General features: G+C 31.2%; 1 long non-coding RNA gene across 1 annotated transcript; it reads left to right on the top strand.

Moving 5' to 3' along the window:
• Positions 1 to 503: 503 nt before the first annotated feature.
• LOC120251798 lies at positions 504 to 2211 on the top strand. The gene is made up of 2 exons (XR_005533490.1): positions 504 to 543; positions 1163 to 2211. It is a non-coding gene; the product is annotated as an uncharacterized LOC120251798 (long non-coding RNA).
• The last annotated feature ends 13091 nt before the right edge of the window (positions 2212 to 15302 follow it).

Here is a 15302-nt window from a genome sequence, read left to right as displayed (position 1 = left end):
AAAGTAAGTCGATCAAACCTACACCGGTCAGTAATTAACACAAAGTAAGACGGTCGAACCTACACTAGTCAGTACTTAGTACAAAGTAGGTCGGTCATGTGATGCCTGGCTCGTCACCGTTCTTTTTCCTATTTTCTTTTCCATTCCTTAGCCATTTGGAGGGTAAAGGGTTTCCACGGCCTTTGTTGAGTTAGTTGGGGTCATTTGAGTAATTATCACCCAAGCTTACTCACCAATATCTTTTCTTGAATATACAAGGGCATTGTTGTCTTTTTGCCAAATGCTTATTCACTCTAGTCTTTGTTTCAAAAGCATGAGGGTAACTTAGTCATTTTTTTTTGAAGTCCATGGCATTTTGGTTAATAAATTGAAGCTTAAGGGGTGAAATGGTCATTTCCCCATTAAAACCCTTATCCATTGCATTAAATGCAAGGTTTCTTGGAGGCTAAGCTTCTCATTTCTTTATAAATTCTTCTCTTCTTCATCCTAAGGGCTGATTTTCTCTTCTTCTTGCCCAATCTTGTTTGATTTGAAGCTTAGAAGGTATTGATCCTTTCTTTTCCTTTGTTTGGTTAAGGCATGAATCTTCTATGTTGTGCTTGTGTTTTTAGCTCTTTAAATGGTTATTTCACTCTCATGCTCTTTCTTGGAAACTTGTTTTTAAGATCTTCATAATTATTTGTCAATTTGAAGGTTGTTTGAGTTGTGAATCCCTTGTACTTCACCCTTGTATCCATGGAATTAGTATACTTTTGAATTCCATGAGTTTTGATGCCATTTTTTTTGTGGAGTTTTGGTGGGGCAAAGAAGGGTGTTAGGAGCTCAAAATGATGCCATAGGTTTGTAGATTAATGTTTCTTTTAGTTATCAATTGTATAGTTGTGAGAACTTGGTGTATTTTCCGTTGGATTGTTGTTGAGTATGGTCTCGGTACTGTAGCATTCCTGATTTTACTGTAGCACCGAGAAGCTTTGGTTGTTTCTTTAATTTCTTTGAATTAGAGTAAAGCTCTAACCCTTAGGACTTCTTTGGTAACCTTTAGGCTTAGCTTTGAGCCAACCCTAGGATTAATTTTAGGATTATTTGGTAGAAGGAACCTAGGGTTTCTTTGCTTGGATGTTCTTTGTACTAACCTTGGATGTTATTTGTGGTGTTTGGCAAGGAGGTGAAGCATTGGACCGAGGCAAAGATTTAGCCGAGGTTTAGCTTGCGAGAAATCATCATTTTGGTGAGTGGGATTATTAAGCATGACCCTATTAGAAATTACCAATATTTATATGCTTATATATACTCTATCTTTCTTAATGAGCTTTTGTTGGGTTCATGATTTATTTTGAGATGTTTAATGCTTTGGAAATGAGTTTAAAGTAAATCTTTGTTGGTTTATACTTGTTTTGTAACTTGTTTAAAGATTTTGAAAGTTTTGAGTTTCAAAGTGGTTGTTTTGTCAAAATTGGGCTTCCTTGTGAAAGTCTTTGATTTTTTGTGAAAATAAGTTTGAAACTCATTCTTGGGTTTTTAAAAGGTAAGATTTTCCCACGTTGTTCCTTGTGTTGGATTTTGTAAAATGATTTGTGTTAAAAGCTTGAGTTTTGCTTGTGCTTTTATCATTTCCTTATGGAAATTGGGTGAGGTATTGTTGATTATTGGTTTTTGGTGGCTGTTGTGCTCCGTGTGGAGTGTGTTATTGTTGTATTTTTATGGTGACCCTGCTACAGTAGGCGGTCTCCACGGCCAGCCTGTTGAGGTGGCGTGGTCGACCGGTTCATTACTACGAGGGCCAGTTCAGGTTGGAGTGTAGAGTCCTAACCGGATATTCATCGGGTAGCGTTGTCACCAGGCGGTGAACCGATGGGTCAACGTCAAGGGCATGAGTACTTTGATGGCTCTAAACCTAGCTATGGCCGTGGTGAAGGTTTAGGGAGGTTTCTAGACCACTTTATGCTGGGTGAGTGTTGGGTGTTGCGTTATCCGAGTTGAAAACTATTTTGATTTACATGTTTATTGTGGAAGCTTTGCTTCAGGATGGGCTTATTTCCTTTATTCTGGAGCTCTATATTCAGTATTTTCACACTTTGATTTTCTAAAACCCTAATGACGGTAGAATGCCTTCTTATTTCTATCCTTCTTGCAAGTTTGCTATTATATGTATTCCAGTGGTTTAAACTAGTTATTTTATTTATAAAGTATCATATTTGGAATTTTATGTCATTATCATGGTATATTTTCTATTAGAGCTATGCTAACCTCCCATCACTGAGTAACGTTAGTTGCTCACCCCTCTTTCTTCCTCCCAGGGTGTTGCAGGTAGTAGGTGCGGCAAGGTGGTAACGTGTTGGGCATTTACTACCGTTCTATCTTCTGTGTGTCTTTTTAGTTCATGTATGTTCTTTTGTCATGGACAAGTTATGTGACTTATGGATCCACTAGGGGGTAGTAAACCTTTGTTCATAGTTTTGTGTCTAAACAACTCTTAAACCCTTGCTGTATCAGTTGTGTGCTACTACTATTGTTGCTTCCTTGTGCATTTGTGAACCCCTCTATTTGTTTTTGTTATTGTGGTTGCCGTTGTTGCTACTTCCGCTGTGTATCAGTATGTTTCTCCGCTTTACATCTGTGATAGATGTTGTTGGATTCTAAGTGCGTTGATCAGCCTTGCGATGTCCAGAGGGCTGAGTGGCGGGGTATCCCTCCTCCGGATTGTCGTGGCGATTATCGCGTCCTGTGGGCCCGCGGGTCGGGGCGTGACAATTTTATTGGTATCAGAGCTATTGGTTTAGACTAATAGCTGTACCCTGTTATTGTCTTTAACTATTTCCTTTAGTACCTAGTGGATCCAGTTTAAGTTGAGCATGTAGCATTGTTGCATGTAGGAATTGATTATGAAAAGTTGTCTTGGTGTCTTTTCCAGTGAAGATGTCAGCACGACGCCCCCGCACATGCAGTGGAGTAGTTGCTCCTATTGCTAAGCCTACTATTGCACCACCTAGAGGTAGACGGCGTAATTAGCACAAATTAGAACAATGAAACCTACACTGGTTAGTAATTAGTATAAAGTAGACCGGTCAAACCGCTACCAGTCAGTAATTAGGAGGTCAAACCTACAATTACCATAAATAAAATTTTCAAAATTAGAGCTCTTTATATAAACTAACATTAGTAGCCTATTTTCACTTTTGCACAATATTTCCTCTGTTTCAACTCACTCACCCGTTCTTCTCTTGTCTTCAACAATGGCAGAGACTTCACTTGTTTTGGTTTACTACAATGGTTCAATCACTACCAGTGAAAACACAATTATATTTTCGTTGGAGGATCAATCATATTTTTATGTCGAATACATCTCTTATGAAAATTTAAAGAGATCCATTGAAGAAAGCATTAAAATTGTTTACAACGAAGGAGTTTCACGTATCAAATACTGGCTCCTAATTTCTTCAGGATCCGGTAAGATTTGTTATCAGTCATTAAAATTGCGTAATGACCGAGATGTTTGGATGTTGTTCGACTGCCACAAAGAAATCCAGATATTAGCATTATTGAATTGTACGTCGAGTTTAGCGCTACAACTTTCGAGGGTGCTAGCTCCTTCCCAACAACAAACCGCTACAGACAACCAAGTTCAACACAATATGGGACGGGAGAGGATTTCAACACCATACCAAGTTAATGAACCTGAAAGGCTCTCTACGGAGTGGAGGGTACAAGATGATCCACCACCCAATATTGATTTTACTAATTTACAACACCTACAAGGCGGAACGAGTTCTTTTCATGATACTCATGAAACCGAATTCGGTCAGTATGGGTGATACAATAGAGAGGATGAGGATGATGATAGTGATAGCTTTGGGGAGGACACTGAAGCAAGTGTTGATGACATTCAGTTAGAAGAATGCAATCTCGAAGACGTTCATATACCTGGTCATAATTTCACGATGGCACCAATAGAGCCTCCAGCACATATGCAGAATTTTGATTTGGAAGCAATGTCCATACAAGAATTCCCGGAGTACCTTTTAAATCTATTGAATATAAAGTTATCGAGTCCGATCTGACTCGATACTTTGGTAAATTCAAGTCATATGGCGATTGATGCAATTGGAAGGTTTGTGCATCCTACAGCAAGCGGAGACAGCTTTGGGAAATTACAAAATACACTGGGCCTCACACGTGTGCACCAGCAATGATCTCATAGGATCATTCGAAGCTGGATTCAAACATGATTTGTTGCCAAATACAAGCACTAGTCTAACAGTAGCCAAGCATCAATGTATTAGTTTTAATAGCGGAGATCAAGAATCGATATGGATACACACAAACATATAGCAAAGTATGGACAACTGAGCAAAAAGCAGTTGAAGCAGCATTTGGCAATTGGGAGGAGTCCTACAACAAATTACCAAGATGGCTATCAGTATTGCAACAATTCGTTCCTTGGACAGTAGTTGATCTTGAGAGCCAGCCGGCATACGATGGACCTTTCGTGGGACGCGATACTCAAATCTTTCATAGAGTTTTCTAGAGCTTCCCCGTATGTGTGGAGGCTTTCAAATATTGTAGACTGGTCATCCAGATAGATGGTACCCATATTTATGGCAAATACAAAGGTACTTTGTTGTTGGTGATCGCACAAGACGGTGATAAAAGTATCCTGTTGATTGGTTTTGCCATCATAAAAGGAGAGACATTGGTTGTATGGACTTTCTTCTTGCATAACTTTTGTTCCAATATAACACCACAATAGGGAATACGCTTCATATCCGATCGCCATGAATCTATCAAATCAGCTTTTAGATCACTTGGCCGTCAGATGAGTGCTCCCCGTGCGTACCATGTTTACTGCATCAAACATATCTAAGCTAATTTTATGCTTCATATCCGATCGCCATGAATCTATCAAATCAGCTTTTTTTGAAGCATATAAAGAAAAAATAAATGCAAAAAAAAATTAAAAAAATATACAACATAGAACACCAAGAAAAAAAATACTACAGATGGTTTTGCGCACACAATAAAAAAACAACTAATACAAGAGTCTACTCTACTGTCTAAGCTACCACCTCTCAATAAAACATCGAGGTGGATGGATATCTCTGTAAGGCAGTCCCCGTGGCCTAGGTCTTCGTGCTTGCTAGGTTGGCAGGTCGTCATCAGATGATTCGTTCGAATCATGTATTGCTGAGGCTAGAGTGTTCAGGTTCACAGCAAAGTATGAAGGGTTTAGAGGTAATTCCCAGTCTTGTTGCCGAAATGGAGTTAAACCACTAGATTGTCTGCTCCTTAGGTGGATGAGGTTGATACTCAAATAAATTTCGCACAAAGTCCATCCCAAAATCAACCGAGTATTTGCTGGGCTCAACTAGAGGAAATTCATGGAGATGAGATGATCGAGTAACATTGATATCATCTGATGAGTGAAATGATTGGTACCCTTCGTGATGTGGTTGTTGAGGAATATGTGCCTCGTCGTGTTCGGCCTGAGAACTATACTAACGATGTCTTCGTACAGGAGGACTCGATGGTGGCACATCTACAACTACTGTTGGAAATGCTCTGAGAAGCGCTAGAAGTGTTGTACCCTGCCCTATTTTCTTAAGCCTAATTTTTTTTATTATATTTTTGCATACTTGGGAGTTAGAAGGGTAATTTGGTCTTTTTTCATATATTTTCTTTTGACCATACCCCCAACCATAGCTTGTCATTTCAAAGCCATTCCTTGTCATTTCTAATCCATTCCTTGTCATTTCAAGGCCATACCTTATAATTAAAGCCATGCCTTGTCCTTTAAAACCATACTTTTCCTTTCATTATCTCTTTGCTTTTCTCTTCGAGAAGAAGGAGACCTTGAATGAAAAATTCTTCTCTTGATGGCTTGAAGCTCCATCTTTCCTTCTTCCTCCTCTTTTGAAGCTAGAAGGTAAACACCACATTTTTTTTCTTGTTTTCTCCTTGTTTTTTCATGCTTGCTAGGTGAATTTAGTGCTTGTGGTAAATAAGCATATTTGAGCCTTGATTCTTGTATTATCTTCTTGTTAGAGTGTAGAAGATTATTGGAGTATGATTCCCTTGTTTATCTCCAATAATTATTAGAATTTTGAGTAAACCTTGTGCTTGCAATTTCAGGGTTACTATAGCACCGGTGAGTTCTCCTTATTTTCTTGGTTTCTTTGGCTAAGAGAGAAGCCTAAAAACCTTTGGAATTCTTTGGAAACCGCCGATCTTAGCTTTGAACTAACCCTTGACCTCGTTAAGGATCGTTTTGTGTATTTAATCTCATGGTTTTCCTTGGTGTTTCTTTGGCTTACACTTATCTTGCTTGTATGTGTGTGTGTGTGTGTGTGTGTGTGTGTGTGCGGTCATGGTTGGTTAGGTGTTGAGGGATTGGCTTGAGGCAAGGAGCCGGTGGAGGAGTAACACTCCCGTGTGCTATACTCGCCTAAGTTGTGAGTGGGATTAATTATGTATAATTCTACTAGGAGAATACCTGTAATTATTCTATATTGTTAAGTATAATTTTATTTTCCTCTATACTTAAATCAAAGTTTTGATTAACTTAAAATAAGTTTATTTAGTGATGTTTCATACTTGGAAAGCATTATTTTTCAAAGGAAAGGATTTTTGGATTGTTATTTTGGTTCGTAAGTTGTGCATTGATTTAGGTTAAAATTTTTGGATATGCTTGTGTTTATCATTTCCGTGTGAAAATGACAGATATTTTGGATATTGATTTTTGTCATGGTTATGGACTCCTTGTTGCGAGATGCATGTTTGTATTACTTGATTGGTGATACCCTACTGCAGTAGGGGGTCTCCACAGCTAGCTTAGTCGAGGTGGCATGATAGACCTACTGATTTTCTACGAAGGCCAGTTCAGGTGGGAGTGTAGAGCCCTGACTGGAAATTCATCGGGTAGCCGTAGTCACCAACTGGTGAACCAATGGGTCAACATCAAGGACATGAGTTCCTTAAAAGCTCTGAACCTAGCTGTGGCCACGAGAAGGTTTGAGAGGTTTCTAGATCATATTGTGTTATGTTTGTAGTGTTATATTAAATTTGTGGTTTTGGCATGAGTATCTGTTTTATAGATTTTGAGTCTCGTGTTCTATATATATATATATATATATATAATTGGAATTGTTATGATCCATTCGCATTATTATAAAAGTTTGGTTTGATGTTTAACTTGTTTTGTAATATAAACCCTGCATTTGGTCTTTCGTGAATTTGTTGTTGTAAAACCCTAGTTGGGGTAAAAAGGCTTTTCTTGTGTATCGATGATTTCTGTTATATTTATCTATGTTCTAAACTGTTGGTATTAGTAAAGCATTATTTTGGTGAGTTATTTCGTGTATTTTGGTGTATTCTTATAGTATTATGCTAATCCACTCACTGAGTAACTTTAGTTGCTCACCCCTCTTTCTTTCTCCCAGCCTGTTGCAGGTAGTAGGTGTGGCTATGTGATAGCATACTGGGCATTTGCTATTGTTTCATCTTCTGTTATACTTCCTTCAGTTCATGTATGTTATTTTTGTCATGAAACATGTTTGACCTATGGATCCACTAGTGTGTAGAAAACCTTGTTGCATGGTTTGGTATCTAAATAACTCTTAAACTTTTATGTATTAGCATTTCCTACTGTTGTTAATGTTGTTTCCCTGTGCATTTGTGAACCTCTATATTTTTTGTATCTTGCTGTCATTATTGTTGTTGTTGTTGTTACTTTAGTTGTGTAACATTATTCCTCGCTACTCTTTATCTGCGATAGATATTGTTGAATTCCAGGTGTCTTGGTCAGCCTTGCAACGCCCCGAGGATTGAGTGACGGGGTATCCCTCCTCAGGATCATTGCCACAGTTTTCGTGTCCGGTAGGTCCACGAGTCGGGGTGTGACAGGAAGAGTGTTTCCTCTCGTACGAGGATCTAACAGGTCCTGATCTGTAGACAAAAATAGTATGGTGTTAGTAGTAAACCATTCATAATATTCTGTCGGCATTGCGTTAGTCCCAGCAGGAACATGAAGGCTAAGGCAATGTGATGCTCTCTAGAGTTTCTCTAGTATCCAATCCATCTTCTGTGCATCAATACCCAATTTGTGTCAATTTTGCCACGAAGATCATGATCATGGGTCGGTCCAATGTAAATTGGATGAGAGGAACACCTTGGGCAAAGCTAAATTGTCTTGTCACTTGATTTGTTTGGTGCCACTCAACAACTTCGAAGCAAATCAATGATGTAAACACAGTCCATAAAGGTCTGTCCTCGAAAATATCGTGTGGCACTTGTGCGATTATCTCGTTTGCATCGTAAGGCCGCCATATAAACTGTTCAAAATTGTTTACCAAATAATAAACGATTATCAATACCTAAAATATGTGCACAAATTATCAGTTTTTTTAATAACATTACATGTTGCATCTCTAAGTGATCTAGTAACTGCCTATATACCTTCACATTGTGCTTGTTGCTGCAGCTATCATCATCCACTTCAATGTACGCCCACCTAAAAAATGAGAATGAATTATAATTTAAATGTATTATAATTGAGTGCATCAATTTAATTTGTTCTCACCTATGGGCCTGAGGGAAGGATACGATAACACAAGTTCGAGGGGATATACTTGAAATCCTGTACCATGCCCATGATTGAAGTAATATCATAGATCCATTGATATTTTTTATATCCTTATTGAATGCATGGCATAAAGACCTGTACAGAGTTGCTAGACATGCTAAACCCTAACTGTGTCTTCCTGCTTCTGTAAAATCCCTCAACAGTGGTAACCACTTCAGATTAACCCTATTCTGAGACATATCCGGCATAAGGACACAACCGATAAGCCTTAGGATATAGGCGCGTGTATAACATTCAATCTCTCGTTGACCTGCATCGTATGGCAACATGCCAAATGTTTCCTCAAGCCACGTTAGAGTTATACTCTGACCTTTCCTTTGTTCCGTCGGTGGGGCCACTCCGAGCAACTCCACATAGACAACACTTCCTAAGCCGAAAGTCTGCCCGATGACTTCGTGGTTGTCAATGGGTAAGCCCAGTAATAACGCCACATCTTCCAATGTGATTATTGTTTCACCGCATGTAAGTTGGAACGTGTGTGTTTCAGTCCGCCATCTCTCCACTAATGCGCTCACAAGAGCGGCATCAATTCAAAAATTAAGAATTTGAGCCGCATGACAAAACCCGGCTTCTCTTAAAAGGCCTATGATTTCTGGAGAAAGCTCTACGATAGACACATGTCTACACCTTAGAACCCGATCAGGCTATAAGAAGTTATAAATTAATCAATTTCATAATAAATGGAAAAATAAAATGAGTTGACTTGAAAAAATATAAGACACAAAAAAATCATAAATCCAAACATATGTCATTAAAAAATTAAACATGATTGCACACTAAACCATAAAACATTGGTGTGTTATTTATATAATACATCATCTATCTAACCTAATAATGTAATTATTAATACGATTAATAATTATGACATAATACAATTATTAATATAAATTAATGACTTAATACAATTTTTAATAAAAAATCAACCTAAAAATATACTAGGTTATCTAAATAAACATGCTTCGGCCATAATATAACAATTATTAATACAATAACTAATTATGACATAATACAATTATTCATAAAAACTAATGTCATAATACAATTATTAATAAAAATTAACCTAAAAATATATATGGTTATCTAAGTAAACATGTTTGAGGGAGCTTCTAAGACAACTATTAATATTATTAATAATTATGACATAATACAATTATTAATATAAAATAATGACTTAATACAATTATTAATAAAAAAGAACTTAATAATATATTAGGTAATTTAAATAAACATGCTTTGAGGTTAATATAACAATTATTAATACAATAATTAATTATGACATAATAAAATTATTCATAAAACCTAATGACATAATACAATCATTATTAATAAAAAATTATCCTAAAAATATAACATGTTATCTAATTAAACATGATTGGGGCGCTAATAAGATAATTATTAATACGATTAATAATTATGATATAATACAATTATCAATATCAAATAATGGCCTAATACAATTATTAATAAAAAAACCCAAATAATATACTACTAGGTTATCTAAATAAACATGCTTCGAGGTTAATATAACAATTATTAATACAATAATTGCTTATGACATAATAAAATTATTCATAAAACCTAATGACATAATACAATTATTAGTAATAAAAAATTACCCTAAAAATATAGTGGGTTACGCAATTAAATATGATTGGGGCGCTAATAAGATAATTATTAATACAATTAATAATTACGACATAATACAATTATTAATATAAATAATGAATTAATACAATTATTAATAATAAAAAGATAACCAAATAATATACTAGGTTATCTAAATAAACATGCTTCGAGGTTAATATAACAATTATTAATACAATAATTAATTATTACATAATAAAATTATTTATAAAACCTAATGACATAATACAATTATTAATAATAAAATACAATTATTAATAATAAAAAAATTACCCTAAAAATATAGTGACTTATCTAATTAAATATGATTGGGGCGCTAATAAGATAATTTTTAATACGATTCATAATTATGACATAATACAATTATTAATATAAAATAATGACATAATACAATTATTAATAACAAATAACCAAATAATATACGAGGTTATCTAAATAAACATGCTTCGAAGTTAATATAACAATTATTAATACAATAATTAATTATGACATAATAAAATTATTTAGAAAACCTAATAACACAATACAATTATTAATAATAAAAATATTATCCTAAACATATAGTGGGTTATCTACTTAAACATGCCTGGGGCGCTAATAAAAAATTATTAATGCAATTAATAAATATGACATAATACAATTATTAATAAAAAATAACCAAATAATATACTAGGTTATCTAAATAAACATGCTTCAAGGTTAATATAACAATTATTAATACAATAATTAATTATGACATAATAAAATTATAAATAAAACCTAATGACATAATACAATTATTAATAATAAAAAAATTACCCTAAAAATATAGTGGGTTATCTAATTAAACATGATTGGGGAGCCAATAAAATAATTATTAATACGATTAATAATTATGGCATACTACAATTATTAATATAAAATAATGACTTAATACAATTATTAATAAAAAAATAACCAAATAATATACTAGGTTATCTAAATAAACATGCTTCGAGGTTAATATAACAATTATTAATACAATAATTAATTATTGCATAATAAAATTATTTATAAAACCTAATGATATAATACAATTATTAATAATAAAAAAATTACCCTAAAAATAGAGTGACTTATCTAATTAAATATGATTGGGGCGCTAATAAGATAATTTTTAATACGATTAATAATTATGACATAATACAATTATTAATAAAAAAATAACCAAATAATATATGAGGTTATCTAAATAAACATGCTTCGAAGTTAATATAACAATTATTAATACAATAATTAATTATGACATAATAATATTATTTATAAAACCTAATAACACAATACAATTATTAATAATAAAAATATTACCCTAAACATATAGTGGGTTATCTAATTAAACATGCTTAGGGGCGCTAATAAGAAATTATTAATACAATTAATAATTATGACATAATACAATTATTAATAAAAAAATAACTAAATAATATACTAGGTTATCTAAATAAACATGCTTCCAGGTTAATATAACAATTATTAATACAATAATTAATTATGACATAATAAAATTATAAATAAAACCTAATGACATAATACAATTATTAGTAATAAAAAAATTACCCTAAAACTATAGTGGGTTATTTAATTAAACATGATTGGGTAGCTAATAAAATAATTATTAATACGATTAATAATTATGACATACTACAATTATTAATATAAAATAATGACTTAATACAATTATTAATAAAAAAAATAACCAAATAATATACTAGGTTATCTAAATAAACATGCTTCGAGGTTAATATGACAATTATTAATACAATAATTAATTATGACATAATAAAATTATTCATAAAGCCTAATGACGTAATACAATTATTATTAATATAAAATTATCCTAAAAATATAATGGGTTATCTAATTAAACATGATTGTGGCGCTAATAAGATAATTATTAATACGATTAATAATTATGACATAACACAATTATCAATATCAAATAATGACTTAATACAATTATTAATAAAAAAACCAAATAATATACTTCTAGGTTATCTAAATAAACATGCTTTGAGGTTAATATAACATAACAATTATTAATACAATAATTAATTATGACATAATAAAATTATTCATAAAACCTAATGACATAATACAATTATTAGTAATAAAAAATTACCCTAAAAATATAGTGGGTTACGCAATTAAACATGATTGGGGCGCTAATAAGATAATTATTAATACGATTAATAATTACAACATAATACAATTATTAATATAAATAATGAATTAATACAACTATTAATAATAAAAAGATAACCAAATAATATACTAGGTTATCTAAATAAACATGCTTCGAGGTTAATATAACAATTATTAATATAATAATTAATTATTACATAATAAAATTATTTATAAAAGCTAATGACATAATATAATTATCAATAATAAAAAAATTACCCTAAAAATATAGTGACGTATCTAATTAAATATGATTGGGGCGCTAATAAGATAATTTTTAATACGATTAATAATTATGACATAATACAATTATTAATATAAAATAATGTCTTAATACAATTATTAATAAAAAATAACCAAATAATATACGAGGTTATATAAATAAACATGCTTCGAAGTTAATATAACAATTATTAATACAATAATTAATTATGACATAATAATATTATTTATAAAACCTAATAACACAATACAATTATTAATAAGAAAAATATTACCCTAAACATATAGTGGGTTATCTAATTAAACATTATTGGGGCGCTAATAAGAAATTATTAATACAATTAATAATTATGACGTAATACAATTATTAATAAAAAAATAACCAAATAATATACTAGGTTATCTAAATAAACATGATTCAAGGTTAATATAATAATTATTAATACAATAATTAATTATGACATAATAAAATTATAAATAAAACCTAATGACATAATACAATTATTAATAATAAAAAAATTACCCTAAAAATATAGTGGGTTATCTAATTAAACATGATTGGGGAGCTAATAAAATACTTATTAATACGATTAATCATTATGACATACTATAATTATTAATATAAAATAATGACTTAATACAATTATTAATAAAAAAATAACCAAATGATATACTAGGTTATCTAAATAAAAATGCTTCGAAGTTAATATAACAATTATTAATATAATAATTAATTATGACATAATAAAATTATTCATAAAATCTAATGACATAATACAATTATTAATAATAATAAAAATTATCCTAAAAATATAGTGGGTTATTTAATTAAACATGCTTGGGGCGCTAATAAGATAATTATTAATACGATTAATAATTATGACATAATAAAATTATTATGTGAAACTAATGTCTTAATTGTTAATAAATAATTAATTTAAAGATTATCTAAGTATAAAAAAATATTACTTTTTCCTGCAAAATGGATGAAATGTGATCACTTTGTAATCTTAAAAACACCATCAAAACTTAACAACAGAAATTCCGTACACGTGTAAGTATAAAAGTCCTGAATAATTAGAAGTTGAAATAAGATTAAAATGGGAGAAATGGGAATGGAGGGAGGGATGATATGAAGTGGGAAATGAGTATTATATAAAAAATAATAATAATTAAAATAATCCAACGAAAATAATTATTGCCGTTAATATGGCCATTAGGAAAATGAGGGTTATATATATAGAACTATATATTTTATTTGTTAATCTGGCCCTTGGTAGAGTGAGGGTTATATATATAAATATATATTATATTTTTTAAAATAAAAAAATAGAAAACGGGAGATTCTCTCCTGTTTTCCACTTTTTATATTTATTAAAAAAAAACAAAAACGAGAAATTATCTCTTGTTTCCTATTTAATAGTTAAAAAAATATATATAGAAAATGGGAAAGTTTTTCACGTTTTCCCCCAAAATGTGTATCATAAATAATACAGAACATGCGCATTTCGGTAATGTTTTTTATAATATTTAAAAAAGCAGCCTAGTTTTTATTGGTTGATTTGGTATTTATTGGCATCTATTTATTTATTTATTTATATTATTGTTATTATTATTATTATTATTATTATTATTGTTATTTATTATGTATTATTATTGTTATTATTTATTATTATTTATTTATTATACTTATTATTTTTATTTCTTATTCTTATTATTTATTTATTTATTTATAATTATTATTATTGTTATTTATTATGTGTTATTTACTTTATTATTTATCATTCATTATTCATTCCTCTTCTCCTTATTTATTATTTCTTCTTCTACTACTTATTATTATTATTATTCTTAATTTATTATTATTATTATTTTTTATTTATTATTTTTCTTCTTATTATTATTCTTATTATTTATTTTTTATTTATTGTTCATTGTTTCGTCTTGTTCTTCTTATTTATTTATTTATTTATTTTTCTTACTATTATTGTTGTTTTATTATTATTATTATTATTTGTTATTTTATTATTTCTTCTTATTTATTTATTTATTTATTTATTTATTTATTTTTTTTCTTTCTTATTATTATTATTATATATATATATAAATACAAGAAGGGTGTATACAGATGTATGTATTATATAAATACAAGAAGGGTGTATACATATGTATGTATGCTCAAGGATATATATGTATAAGTACATAGTATATGTACAAGTATTTTTATTACTCTAACACGCCTCTCAGACTCACAGTGGGTCAAAAACTGAGAGTTTGTCAACTAAAAACTGAAACCGAGAGACAGTATGTGCCTTAGTGAAAAGATTAGCAAGCTGCTGTGTAGAGGCGACATAAGAAAGAAGAATACTGCCAGCAAGATAATGATGACGAACAAAGTAAAGAGTGATGACACTAAGGGGGGGTTTGGATTGCGGAATAGGAATGGGAAGGGGAAATGGAAAGAAGGGAGGAATGGGAGTGGGAAGTGGGGGAAAGAGGAGGATAATGATGAAGGTGTTTGGTTAGAAGGAATAAGAGTTAGGAATAGGAAAAAGTAAGAGAGAGATAGGATCAAAATTACTTTTATACCCTTTTATATACA

This window comes from Dioscorea cayenensis, chromosome 20, assembly GCF_009730915.1.
Source record: "Dioscorea cayenensis subsp. rotundata cultivar TDr96_F1 chromosome 20, TDr96_F1_v2_PseudoChromosome.rev07_lg8_w22 25.fasta, whole genome shotgun sequence".
NCBI lineage: Eukaryota > Viridiplantae > Streptophyta > Magnoliopsida > Dioscoreales > Dioscoreaceae > Dioscorea > Dioscorea cayenensis.
This window is presented reverse-complemented; position numbering and strand designations above follow the sequence as displayed.